This window comes from Hemiscyllium ocellatum, chromosome 23 (assembly GCF_020745735.1).
Source record: "Hemiscyllium ocellatum isolate sHemOce1 chromosome 23, sHemOce1.pat.X.cur, whole genome shotgun sequence".
NCBI lineage: Eukaryota > Metazoa > Chordata > Chondrichthyes > Orectolobiformes > Hemiscylliidae > Hemiscyllium > Hemiscyllium ocellatum.
Genome location: NC_083423.1, coordinates 3,259,634 through 3,273,317, shown reverse-complemented (window position 1 = coordinate 3,273,317; position 13,684 = coordinate 3,259,634). Strand labels below are relative to the sequence as shown.

The following is a 13,684-nucleotide window of genomic DNA, read 5'->3' as shown; positions in this document are numbered from 1 at the left end:
AGGGTTTAAGCAGCAGATGATGAGGTGGGCTGCAGTTGGGGTGGTGGAAAGAAACAGTTGTGATGTCTTGAATATGAAACACTGGGCTAATATTTAACAAGAGAAAATTTGTGCTCAGTCAGTAGTAGATGGTGGATAATCAGTCTGATATTTTAGCAACAGTGGAGGGACAGAGAGAGAGATGCTACTGAGCAGAGCTGGTTATCATCGGGAACAAGTGAAGATTCTTAATGTGCTTTTCAGATAATACCAACGAGGGTAGAATGGTGGAGCCAAGGATCACCTTTTAGGGGACACCAGCAGAAACAGTGCAGGGGCTGGAAGAAAAACCATCACAAATCATGATCAGATAGATAAGAATGGAACTGCCCCAGTCCCAGACACAGCGACAGTGGAGAGATATTGGAAGACGACTGCGTGCTCACCATGTCAAAGACTGCAAGAAGGTTGAGAAGGACAAAGGGGGAATGGGTTACCACCATCACACTATCCATCATCATCATCTAGGATGCTGATCAGAGGCACCTCGACACTCTGGCAGGTCTGAAGTTTGGATTGGAAGGGTTTAACAAACTCCAGGAAAGATGAGAATGGATTTGGGAGGAACTGCACTTTCAAAGATAAAAGGCAAAATATTATGGATGCTGGGAATCTGAAATAAACAGAAAATCCTGGAAATACACAGCAGAAAAACATCTCGAACTAAACCATCAGTTCTCTATCTCTCCACAATTGCTGTCAGACCTATCATGAGTGTCTGGCGTTGTCTGTGTTGATAACAGGTTTAAAGACATTGAAGAGCTGGACATAGGGCTGCACAAAGAAAGGAGAGAGGTCGTCATAATACATTGCCAGACCCCGAGACCCTCCATCCTGCCAGTCCCTGTGACTTGGGAATTTTTGATACTGTATTTATACACATAGGGAACCACAGCCCAATACATATACATACTGCAGACAATCAGGGTCTGAAGATTTAGGCATTTGGATTTTGTCTTAACACATATTCAGGAATAAAGAACTAAATTTGAAGAAAGCTTCATTAGGAGAAGCATAGAACACATTCTGATGAAGGATCGTTAGATCCAAAACTTTAACTCTTTCTCTCCACAGATGCTGCCAGACCTGCTGAGTTTCTCCAGCAATTTCTGTTCTTGTTTCAGATTTCCAGCATCCGCAGTCCTTTGGCTCTTTTTTTGGACAAGATGTTCTGTCATCTTTGGAAGGAATGCTGCATGCTTGTCAAAGGGCCGTGTGCTCCATGCCTTTACCAGGCTGTTCTAATGCACTGTGTGACCAGAGCTGTTTCTGACATTAATTTCTCTTCAACTTACCTGGTTCAGCAGCATCCAGTTCTCCCTGCGCTATTGTTGTCCCAGGGACCAGCACCCCCCACCCCAGCCATCTGGCTAAATCAGCCAAGTGATTACTATTCATACACAATCAGGTCCAGTCTATTTGACTTATGAGGCATCATAGCTAAGCCCAAAGCTGTCCTCCCCTACTATGCACAGATTACTTTCCAACCGGGATAGCAATCCGAGAGGAATTCTGATCCATTTGGCCCTCCGTGAAACACTCACTGAGGTCAGCCATGTCTTCTTTGCAGTCACTGTTTTTTATAGAACCCCTTCAGTGTGGAAACAGGCCATTCAGCCCAACAAATCCACTCCAGCCCTCCAACTCCCTACCCTGTAACCCTGCATTTCCCATCACTAATCCATTTAACATTACGGACAATTTAGCATGGCCAATTCACCTAACCTGCACATCTTTGGACTGAGGGAGGAACCGGAGCACCCGGAAAAAAACCCACACAGACACGGGGAGAATGTGCAAACCCCACACAGACAGTCACTTGAGGCTGGATTCCTAACTAATGGAAGCTTATTCAGCACTAATTAAGATTCAAACCTTGTGCCTTCTTAATTTATATAGCTCAGAAGGTAAGTACACACGGCTACTGTCGATTTCCTAACCATTTCGTTAATCCCACCTTACTCCCATTAGTAGAAGCAGAAGAGTTTCTTTTCATGGAAGGCAGTTCAGGTCATGCCTACAAGGTTTAGACTTTGATGAAGCTGTCTTAAAATCAATAAATCCACATGTACTAATGTGTTATATTGCGTAAGATGAGAGTTAATTGCATGTTACCCAGTGACATCTGTCACTGAAATAAAAGTAAATGATCATTTTATTCAGATCCTATTCTAACCCAGGCTTTTTTCACAAATCGTAGCCTGACCAAATCTCTGACAAACACATTCTGTGCAGTGAGTTATTGTTACAGTGCTATCTCTGTCACTCTTTTATATAGTATCCAATGGATAACAACATGAGGGAACTGCACCCGCTGTAGCTCCATGAATGGGGAAGGAACATTGAAAGGTTAGTGCTTCTGTGAAACAGTCAAAGCACTGTACAAATAGATAGAAACCACAATTTAACATGACAATGTAAATGTAAAGAAAAATGTAGTGACTAGTTCATTATCTTCACTGCCGAAGATTCTAATAATATGCTGCCTCAAGTTCTTCATAGATTGGAACAGCAGAATAGAAAAGCACATTCCAGAATCTAAACCAAACTGAATATTGATTTTGAAGAATGATAAAAGATTCAAATGCTTTGAGAATGCTATACAAATTATACATTCCTTAACTCGTCCTAAACCTTTGTTTCAATGCTTTTCCCTCATTCTTCACAGCTGCGGTAGAGAGAGCATTCACTGCTTACCATGCTGGCACTGAGCTACTCTGAGATCAAAGAAATCCAAGATCAGACTAGCAGAACTTTCTGAAATAGGGGCTGGTCGGGTGACGAAAATGTTGTTAAAGGTGTAAGGATTGGAAATGAACTGATTGGAGATGTTGCATTCCTGAGAAGATTTGAACACTAAAATGGATAGAGTCCGGCGTTACAGACTGATTTTTGTGAAACGCTTCTAGGATCCTGATCATACTCCTTTATAACAACAATGTTTTATTATCCAGACTTTCTGATATTATAGACAGCAACCAGAGGGGTCTTGTGTTCCTGCCTTTACATCCAGATAGAATAGCAGAGCAACAGCAAGCCAGTATTTGCTTATAATTCCTGATCCTTAGTCCCAGAAGCACGTTCGATATTCCTGGCCGATCGTGTTTTATTTTCAGGGTAAAATAATTGAATGAACCATGTTCAATGTCTCAATTTGCCTATTTGCACAACATGTCAAGTAATCACTGAAAGTAACTCGCATCTACCAGGACCGAATTACCTTGATTTATTAATTAATCAGTCAAATAAACCAGAAGCGAAGTGCTCATTTTAATAAGCAATTTCAGTTGCCCTGCCCCCTTAGGGGTACAGGCGTGTTATAATACAGCAAAGGAAGCAGACATTGCAAAAATGATATAAATTTATCCATTTGTACAGGCAACTGCTAACAAAGAATGTCTTTAGCAATATCAGATGTCAGTTATTAAACAAGGACGAGCTCGAAATCGAGGGTAACTCTTTAACCTCGAAATGTTAATATCGCCCTGAGATATTACTGGACAAAGCGACAGAGTTCAGAAGGTAACCCGCTCTAGTCGCTTGATGCCCCATTGATTTGGCTTCACGCTGCGCGGAATTGAAATGTAAGGATCGTTCAAATATCAGAAAATTTTAACCGCGAGATTCTACAAAGACATTTGCAGCGTTTGCTGAAGACGTCAAAGGAGTATTGCATTGCTAATGCTAGAATCCATCTCCAAATGTCTCTAAGTCTAATAAAGAAAGCATCTTTAACAGGGGATTGTCAAGTCTTCTGCAGAGGTTTGTATTGTTCAGCTTCAGCACTTGTCATTATTAACATTCAGACTGTTAGGACAAATGCAAACTCTGTTACATATTAAAGTTGTAAGGTCTTACCGATTATTCATTCTGCTGGCTGTGTTGGGAGCCCGGTGATCCTGCGGTTACTCTGTAGCTCCTTACTGGGAATGGCTGAGCGCACAGTTCGATCCCCGGTTCGCCAAAGCCAACTCGGAGCGAGTTCCTGGTCTCGGTGCGGACCCTCCGCCCTGGGACATCACACAAGAACATCAATTCAACTCAGCCTCGTCTCTCCGCTCACTCGCAACAGTAACTTACCGGGGGACAGAGGGGAGGGGACAGAGGAGAAAGGAGGGGGCAGATGGGAAAAGGGGGGAGAGGGGAAAGGAGGGGAGGGGAGAAGGGAAAGGGAGGGGAGGGGATGGGGAACAGGATGGAGGAGAGGGGAAAGGAGGGGAGAGAAAAGGAGGGGAGAAGGGAACAGGATGGGGTAGAGGGGTAGAAGGGAAAGGAGAGGGAGAGAAGGCGGGGGAGAAGGGGGAGCTGCTGGAGTGGCTTCGGGGTAAGGGCAGGCTGTTGGGTTCCAGGTGATGGGGCCAGTCCCGGGGGTGAGAGGAGGGTGTCTCAGTGAGCATCCCCCGGGAAGGGGAATGGGGGGTGAGGGGGTGAGGGTGGGGGAATGGGGAGTGAGGGGGTGGGGGAATGGGGAGTGAGGGGGTGGGGGTGGGGGGAATGGGGAGTGAGGGGGTGGGGGATGTGGAGAATGGGGAGTGAGGGTGGGGGAATGGGGAGTGAGGGGGTGGGGGTGGGGGAATGGGGAGTGAGGGGGTGAGGGTGGGGGGAATGGGGAGTGAGGGGGTGAGGGTGGGGGGAATGGGGAGTGAGGGGGTGGGGGGAAGGGGGAGTGAGGGGGTGGGGGGAAGGGGGAGTGAGAGGGTGGGGGGTGTGGGGAATGGGGAGTGAGGGGGTGTGGGGAAGGGGGAGTGAGAGGGTGGGGGATGTGGGGAATGGGGAGTGAGGGGTGGGGGGTGTGACTGACCTGCTCGGACCGGGAGTGGGTCCTGGCTGTGCTGGAGCTGAGTGGTGGCTGGAGCGGTTCACCCGGAGCTTTATGGATTTGGGGAATGACCATTGGAGCCGGGATGCTGCCGTCTCCTGGATACCGGCATCAATCTGCAGCTGGTTACCTGGGAAACCACGGTCTGATTGGCCAGGACTGAGTGTTAAAGCGGCTTTCCCGCCTCTCTCTCTCTCTCTCACACACACACACACACAGATAGGGAGGTGTCTCCGTCAGTCTCTCTGTCTGTGTCAGGGTCCGGCCCGGGACACGCTCACACTGAGTCAGGCACAGTATTTGCCCCGCCCGGTGCAGGGTCCCCACAGAGACACAGTGAGAGTGTCTGAGTCTGAGAGAGAGAGTGAGAATGAGTGAGAATCTGTGTGTGACAGTGTGTGTGAAAATCTGTGTCTGAGACTGTGTGAATGCGTGATTGTGAGTGTGTGTGTGTGAGACAGTGTGTCTATGTGAGTGTGTGAGAGACTGTGTGTGTCTGTGTGAGAGTGTGTGAGAGGGAGTGTGTGAGAGATTGAGTGAGAGAATGTGTGTGTCTGTGAGAGACTGTGTGTATGTGAGTGAGTGTGTCTATGTAGGAGTGTGAGTGTGAGTGTGAGAGTGTGCATGCTGGGTTTGTGTGCAGGGGGACATACGGAGACATGCCCCCACACACTCTCATTCACACTGTCTCCGGGACACTGTCAGACCAGCCCCAGTCCCGGCCCCGGCGCTGCTCTGGGAGTTCAGCCCCCGCTTTCTCTCACCCACACGGGATAGCAGCATCACTGCTCTCTGACCCCTCTCAGGGCAGCTTACCCCCCGCCCGGGGGAGGAGGGGAGGGGAGGGGGGCAGGATTGTTCCGGGATTGAATCAGAGATGATCAAGCCCACTGGAACCTGAGCGCACACAAACCCGCCTTTTCGTTACCGGGACGTTGCGAATAACCGGCCAGGGTTGAACCAGGTACTTTGTGAGTCCAATTACAAATAAAAACTCACTCCGGGAATAAAGCCGCGGAGGGTCAGGGTCTGTTCCCAAGTATTTCTCGTCACGGCCATGAAATTCTCTGTGAAAACAAATTTCAAATCAGTTTGATTCCGATGCAGTTCTCAATGTTAATATTTCAATGGGATTTGTCTTTAATGGCGTGTTCTGAGACTTCCCGCCTTAAATATTATACCCTCCCTCTCAGCCCCAATACTCCCCCAAATATTTGAAACAATTCTAGCACGGACTCGAGGGGCCGAACGGTTACTCGGCTTCAGGCAGTGACACAGAGAGGAAACGGTCAACGCAATGTAAATCCATCGAAGGGTTTTGGAGGCAAACCCGCAGACCGACCCAACAGCGTGCATTTATATAGCGCCTCAAGTCGAGGCTTTGGCCCCCTTGTTGGGGGGAGCGGCTGGATTGTGTGAGAGTTGCTGTCGGATTGATTGGACCGTGTCATCGCAGCCAGAGGGAGGGGGGAGGATTTGTTTGACCCGGGGCAAATCTTACAGAAGGCTTCAGGTTCTTGGACAGAAATCACTCCGAGGTGATCGACAAAAAAGATCGAAATACAATATTCAGTGGATTGTGTGAACTTTAAAAATAAAACATAGACACCTACAATTAAAATGGACAATCTGTGCGCAATTAAAAATCAAAGGCGAGAGTTTGACAATAACTTGAGCATCTGCACACATTGAGCTAGTGATGACCAAGGTCAGACACAGGGCGGTACTGTACCCAGGTCACACCACAGCAGCAAGTATCCAGAACTAACACACTGGCCAGAACCAGTGGGTGATGCTTGTGATTAGAAGTCTGTGTCCACGGAGTTCCACAGGGAGTAATGATCAACAGCAGCACTTGCTGTTTGTGGAGTATCTAAACGATGCAGATTTCAATGTAGGAGGATTGATCAGTAAGTTTGCAGCTGGTGTGAAAATTGGTGGTGTGGTAAGTAATGAGGAGGATAGCCTTAAGATTACAGAAGGGTCTAGATGGCTTGATCAGATTGACGTGTGTGGTGCTGGAAAAGCACGTCAGGTCAGGCAGCATCCAGGAGCAGGAAAATCAATGGGGACTTTTCCTGAAATGTCGATTTTCCTGCTCCTGGGATGCTGCCTGACCTGCTGTGCTTTTCCAGCACCACTCTAATCTTGACTCTGATCTCCAGCACTCACTTCCACCTGGTCAGATTAGATTAGATTAGATTACTTACAGTGTGGAAACAGGCCCTTCGGCCCAACAAGTCCACACCGACCCGCCGAAGTGCAACCCACCCATACCCCTACATTTACCCCTTATCTAACACTACGGGCAATTTAGCATGACCAATTCACCTGACCCGCACATCTTTGGACTGTGGGAGGAAACCGGAGCACCCGGAGGAAACCCACGCAGACACGGGGAGAATGTGCAAACTCCACACAGTCAGTCGCCTGAGCCGGGAATTGAACCCGGATCTCTGGCGCTGTGAGGCAGCAGTGCTAACCACTGTGCCACCGTGCCACCCAAGTGACAAATAGAATAAAAATGTGAGATGATACACCTGGGCAGGTCAAACAAGGCAAGGAAGTACAGGATGAACACTCGGACCCTGGGGTGAGAGAGACCTTACTGTGCAAGTATATTGTCCCTTAAGATAGCAGGACAGGTGGGCAAAGTGATGAGGAAGAGGTATGGGATCCTTATCTCTTTTAGCAAGGAATAGAGCTTAATTGCAGGAGGGTTCTGCTGGAATTGTACAGAGTATTGTGTGCAGTTCTGGAATCTACATTCTAGGATGGATGTGAAAGGGTGCAGGGGAGATTTATCAGGATGTTGCCTGGGCTGGAGAGTTTCAGTTATGAAGAGAGATTGGATAGCTTGGGGTTGCTTTCCTTAGAGCAGAGCAGACTTGGGGGGGCGGGGATATGATTGAGTTAAATAAAATGATGAGGGACATAGATAGGGTAGACAGGAAGAAACCCTTCCTCTTGATGGAGGGATCCATGATCAGGGGAGCATGGATTTGAAGTAAGGGTCAGGATGGTTTAGAGGGAAATGTGAGGAAAACAAAATCACCCAGAGGCTGGTGGGAATCTGGAACTGACTGCCTGTGAGGGTGGGAGAGGCAGGAACCCCCATCACATCAATGCTGTATGTCAATACACGGGTGCAATGCCAAGGCACACAAGGTGATGGGGTAAGTGCTGGGGAATGGGGTTGGAATAGTTAGATGGTTGTTTTTGACTGACATGATTTTGAGTGGCCTTTTGCTGTGCTCCATGAAGGGAAATGGTTGAACATTCACAGTCACAATATGGATTAATGAATCAGATACAACTCTCTAGGTGACAATTTGCCACATCACCCACAATCTTATTAAATGGAGGAGCCAATTTGATGGGTCAAATGGCCTCCTACTGTCCCCATCACTTAGGGTCAAGTCATGATTAAATCAAGAACCAAGACTTCAGATTCATAATCATTATCTTTGATTCAGAGAGTGTTACAGACATAAGTTTCCATTTGACATGTTCAAACAATGCAGTTCCCCAATGTTCAGATGGTCTGAAAAGATTTAAGGCGCAGACTTTGTTTTCAGTTCAGAGTCGATAAAGTGTGGCGCTGGAAAAGCACAGTAGGTCAGGCAGCATCTGAGGAGCAGGCAAATCACCTTTTCAGGCATAAGCCTTTCATCAGGAATGTGGGGTGGGGAAAGGGGGATAAATAGAGGGATGGGGGTGGGGCTGGGGATGAGGTAGGTGGGAAGGTGATAGGTGGATGCAGGTGGGGGTGATTGTGACAGGCCGATGGGGAGGGTGGAGTGGACAGGTGGGAGGGAAGATGGACAGCAGGGCAGTTTAAAAGGGTGGTGTTGAGCTGGAAAGTTGGATCTGGGATGAGGTGGGGTGGGGAGGGGAATTTGGAAACAGTTCAGTTTGGAGGGATCAGGGATTGAGTTTGGAAATATAATTTTTAGTTCTGTTGAAAGAAAGGTCCCAGTTGAAGTGTTGCTTTGTGTGGCTTCCAGACATGAGAGTTTGGAGAGAGATTTGCAGCTTATTGGAAGTGAGAAAGTATAAGTTCACCAATTTGTGATGAGTCCACATCAGGAGACCAGCAAAGGAGTGATCAAATCGACTCCACAGTCCATGGGAAAGAAGCTGGAACGAGTGGGTGAAGAAGAATCCATAAAGTTGAGATGTATTGCATTTGAGTTGAGTTTCTGTGATGGTTGGTGTAGGGATACAGCCCAAAACTTTGATTTGATGATTGTGTAAGATCTTTCTAACTGCAATATAAGATGGGAGGTTGGTTAGCTCACTTGGCTCAATGGGTAGTTTGTGATACGTGTATGTGAAATGTAGGGATTCAATTCCATTGTTGGTTGTGGGTGGTATGGTGGCTCACTGATTAGCACTGCTGCCTCACAGCGCCAGGGACCCAGGTTTGATTTCAGTCTCAGGTGACTGTCTGTGTGGAGTTTTGCACAATCTCCCTGTGTCTGTGTGAGTTTCCTCTGGGTGCTCCGGTTTCCTCCCACAGTCCAAGCAATGCAGGCCAAGTGAATTGGCCATGCTAAATTACCCATAGCTTCAGGGGTGTGTAGGTTGGGTGCATTAACATAGAACATAGAACATAGAACATAGAACAAAGCAGCACAGAACAGGCCCTTCGGCCCACGATGTTGTGCCGAACATTTGTTCTAGCTTAAGTACCTATCCATGTACCTATCCAATTGCCGCTTAAAGGACCAATGATTCTGACTCTGCCACTCCCAAAGGCAGCGCATTCCATGCCCCCACCACTCTCTGGGTAAAGAACCTACCCCTGACATCCCCTCTATACCTTCCACCCTTCACCTTAAATTTATGCCCCCTTGTAACACTCTGTTGTACCTGGGGAAAAAGTCTCTGACTGTCTACTCTATCTATTCCCCTGATCATCTTATAAACCTCTATCAAGTCACCCCTCATCCTTCGCCGTTCCAATGAGAAAAGGCCTAGCACTCTCAACCTATCCTCGTACGACCTATTCTCCATTCCAGGCAACATCCTGGTAAATGTTGTGGTTCTGCTCACCGAGCTGGAAGTTTTTGCTGCAAACGTTTCGTTCCCTGGCTAGGGAACATCATCAGTGCTGTTGGAGCCTCGTGTGAATCGCTGCTTTGATGTTTCTTCCGGTATTTATATTGGTTTGTTCTTGCCGCTTCCGGGTGTCAGTTTCAGCTGCAGTGATTTGTATGTGGGGTCCAGGTCGATGGGTCCATCAACAGACACATCGACCTGGACCCCACATACAAATCACTGCAGCTGAAACTGACACCCGGAAGCGGCAAGAACAAACCAATATAAATACCGGAAGAAACATCAAAGCAGCGCTTCACACGAGGCTCCAACAGCGCTGATGATGTTCCCTAGCCAGGGAACGAAACGTTTGCAGCAAAAACTTCCAGCTCGGCAAGCAGAACCACAACAACGGATACCCGAGCTACAAATCTTCAATCAGATTTTATCCTGGTAAATCTCCTCTGCACCCTCTCCAAAGCTTCCACATCTTTCCTAAAGTGAGGCGACCAGAACTGCACACAGTACTCCAAATGTGGCCTTACCAAGGTCCTGTACAGCTGCAACATCACCTCACGACTCTTGAATTCAATCCCTCCGCTAATGAACATTCATTAGTCAGGGGTAAATATAGGGTAGGGGAATGGATCAGGGTGGGTTAGAGGGTCAGTGTGGACTTGTTGGGCCAAAGGTCCTGCTTCCACACTGAGGGGACTTTATGTTACTATGGAGAACCCACTTTTGTAGCCTCTCCCCTCACCTGAAGAATGGTGACCCTCAAGTTAATCCATCATGAGGTGTCTTCCTCTCTAATGAGGGAGCAGCCCTATAGTTCAGTAAGATTATGGTGATTTTATCTTTATTTTATATACAGGTTGTTATTTTTCTTTCCTTTGTGCATTAAATATATGTTCTGATGTTAAATTACATCAGCAACATCATGAAGAAATGTTTCAGTGTCTAACCACCACATTAACTAACCACAAAAAACAAGCAATAAGTTTCATTCTGGGATCTGGCTTGTTCAATACTATCAGCTGGGATCATAACAGTTGCCATCAACCTTAGGCCTAGCCAGCCTTTCGGTGACTGCACTTGTAACTCAGAGGCCCAGGCTAATGCTCTCGGGTCACGACAGCTGATGGAACATGATTTCAAATAATAACTCTGGTTTTGAAAGCTGGTCTCAGTGTTGGTGACTATGAAACTATCACTGATAACATTTGGTTCATATACATCCTGATGGAAAGAAACCTGTCATCCTTTTGGTGTCTGGTCTACATGTGACTCCAGACCCCCAGCAATGTGGTTAACTTTTAACTGACCCTTTGAACTGCCTGAGTAACTCATCCATTTGAAGGGCAGTTCCTGGTGGATTACAAACGTTGGCCATCCCAGGGACAACTATATCCCTTGTAAGAATGCATTCGAAAAAAGAATCTCCTTTTTCATTATAACTCTGAAGCACTTTCTTCTGTGCTAAAGATAAAAAGTACTTATTTTAATACCTCATCCATACCCTCTGCCTTCACGTGTGGATGCTCTTTAACGGTTCCTAATCAACCTATTTCTACCTACCTTTATGATATTTACATGCTGAGAGGAGTCTTTTTGATTCCCCATTATGTTAGCTGCCAGTCTCTTCTCATGCTCATCTTTGCTTCTCATATTTTCTTGATCTCCTTCCTCCTCATTATTTATATTCAACCTGATTCTGATTAACATTATTCACCTGATAATGTATCTTGACATGCCTTTTCTTGTTTCACCTAACTCTATTTCTTTCCTCATCCAGGGACTTTTGGCTTTGACTACCCTACCCTTTTCCTGACTTGGCAATTTACCTTCACTGTACCTGAACTATCTCTGTAAGCCATGATGAGGAGGTGCTGGTATTGAACAGAGTTCTGTGTCCTATGGTTATGCCCCACTAACTACCTGATGAAGGAACAATACTCTGAAAGCTAGTGCTTCCAAATCAACCTCGGGTTGTGTGATTTTTAACTTTGTCCACCCCAGTCCAACACCAGCACCTCCTCATCATGGCTTACAGATGATACAGGTACAGTGAAGATAAATTGCCAAGTGAGAAGAAGGGTAGGGTAGTCAAAGTCAGAAGTCCCAGGATGAGGAAAGAAATAGAGAATTAGATGAAACGGGAAAAAAAAACCTGTTGACTACAAGCTGGTGTTGTGTGATTTTTAACTTTATCTTTTTAAGGGCTGTCCAATGTTGCATTATATTCTTGTCTGACCAACTTTATTCCAAGTTGCCTGAATGAATCTGCTTCCATCCCACACAAACTATCCATTTTCCACCCTTGAAATTTTGCTTTGGATTTTTCACTGTTCCCAAACTGGTACTTGACTGATCTCCTTCCTCAGAACCAGCAAAGCTCCCTCTTCATTGAATTGAAAACATGCTGATTTTGAAGATTTTTCTAAAATGCTTTGTAAATTCATCCTCGACCCTTCCCTAATTATTATTAGAATCATCCCATTTTATATCGGGGGATGTAGTGAGAAGCTAATATAATGATTCAGACACCTGGACTCATGCTCGAGAGTCATGGGTTCGACCCCCCTCCCACCCACCCCAGGCAGCTGGGAAACATGCATCCAATACCTAAATCAGAAACGGCGATGCCAGTTTCATTGATAATGGCAATGAAGCAGTCAGATTTATGTTAAAAACCTATCTGGTTCAGTCATACTCCTCAGGGGAACAAAATCTAGCATTCTCAATGGTTTGGCTTATATATGACTCCAGATCTATAGTAATGTGTTTGGTTTTATAATCGAAGGATGGGTGGGGTCTAATTGAAACTTATAGAATACTGAATGGTCTGGACATTGGGAAGATGCTTCCATTGGTAGAAGAGACCAAGACTCGAGGGCACAGCCTTAGAGTAAAGGGAAGACCTTTTAAAATGGAGATAAGGAGAAACTTTTTCAGCCAGAGAGTGGGGAATCTATGGAAGTCATTCCCACAGAAGGCTGTGGAGACTGGGTCATTGAGTGTATTTAAGACGGAGATAGATAGGTTCTTGAGTATCAAGGGGGTCAAGGGTTCTGGGGAGGAAGTGGGAGAGTGGGTTGAGAAACTTATCAGTCATAATGGCTAAGCAGATTGGATGGTCTGACTACCCTAATTTCTTCTCCTGTGTCTTGTGGTCTACTCTTATCTGTCCTCTGGAATAGCCTAGCAAATTGTATTCAATTTTTCAAGAAGATGGCTCACTCCAGTGATCTCAAGGATACAGGGATGGGTAATAGATGTTGTCTTTGTCAGTGTTGCTTGCATCACAAAAATGAATTTTAAAAAAGTTTGTTGATATGTCCCATTATCACACTCTATATAATTTTTGTACCTCTCCATAATATCTTTGCAAATGTGCTCCTCTGTATCTTTCTTAATTGTTGATGGTGTATAGAATACACCCAATAGTGTAATATACCTTTTATGTTGTTTCTTAATTTTAACCAAATAGACTCAGATATTGCCCCCTCCAGTACATTGTTTCACTCTTAGCATTTTAACGCTCTTTTTAATCAATACTGCCCCCCTTTCTTGCTTGCTGCTAAACTGTCTACGATTCAAAAGTAACTCAATTATTTGGAAACAAATTAAGGTATTCCTGAAAAAAAAATGATAGGACATGATATAAATGCAGGTTCCTTTTTCTGTGTGAGCCACAGACAGAACAATATTGAGCACTAAAATTCACATGCAGTGCACAATACTAATTAAACCTTGCCTTGTCTCCCCTTCCCTCTCCCCAGT

At 45.9% G+C, this 13,684-nt stretch overlaps 1 protein-coding gene across 1 annotated transcript in view; it reads right to left on the bottom strand.

Annotated features, from left to right (window-relative positions):
* Nucleotides 1-4,921, bottom strand: part of grm3 (glutamate receptor, metabotropic 3) — a 252,732-nt gene extending 247,811 nt beyond the window's left edge. Inside the window, exons 1-2 of the mRNA XM_060843076.1 lie at nt 4,841-4,921; nt 3,898-4,049 (exon numbers count right to left, since the gene is read on the bottom strand). The gene's annotated coding sequence lies outside the window, so the exon portion shown is untranslated. The remainder of the gene's footprint in view (nt 1-3,897; nt 4,050-4,840) is intronic.
* Nucleotides 4,922-13,684: the final 8,763 nt, after the last annotated feature.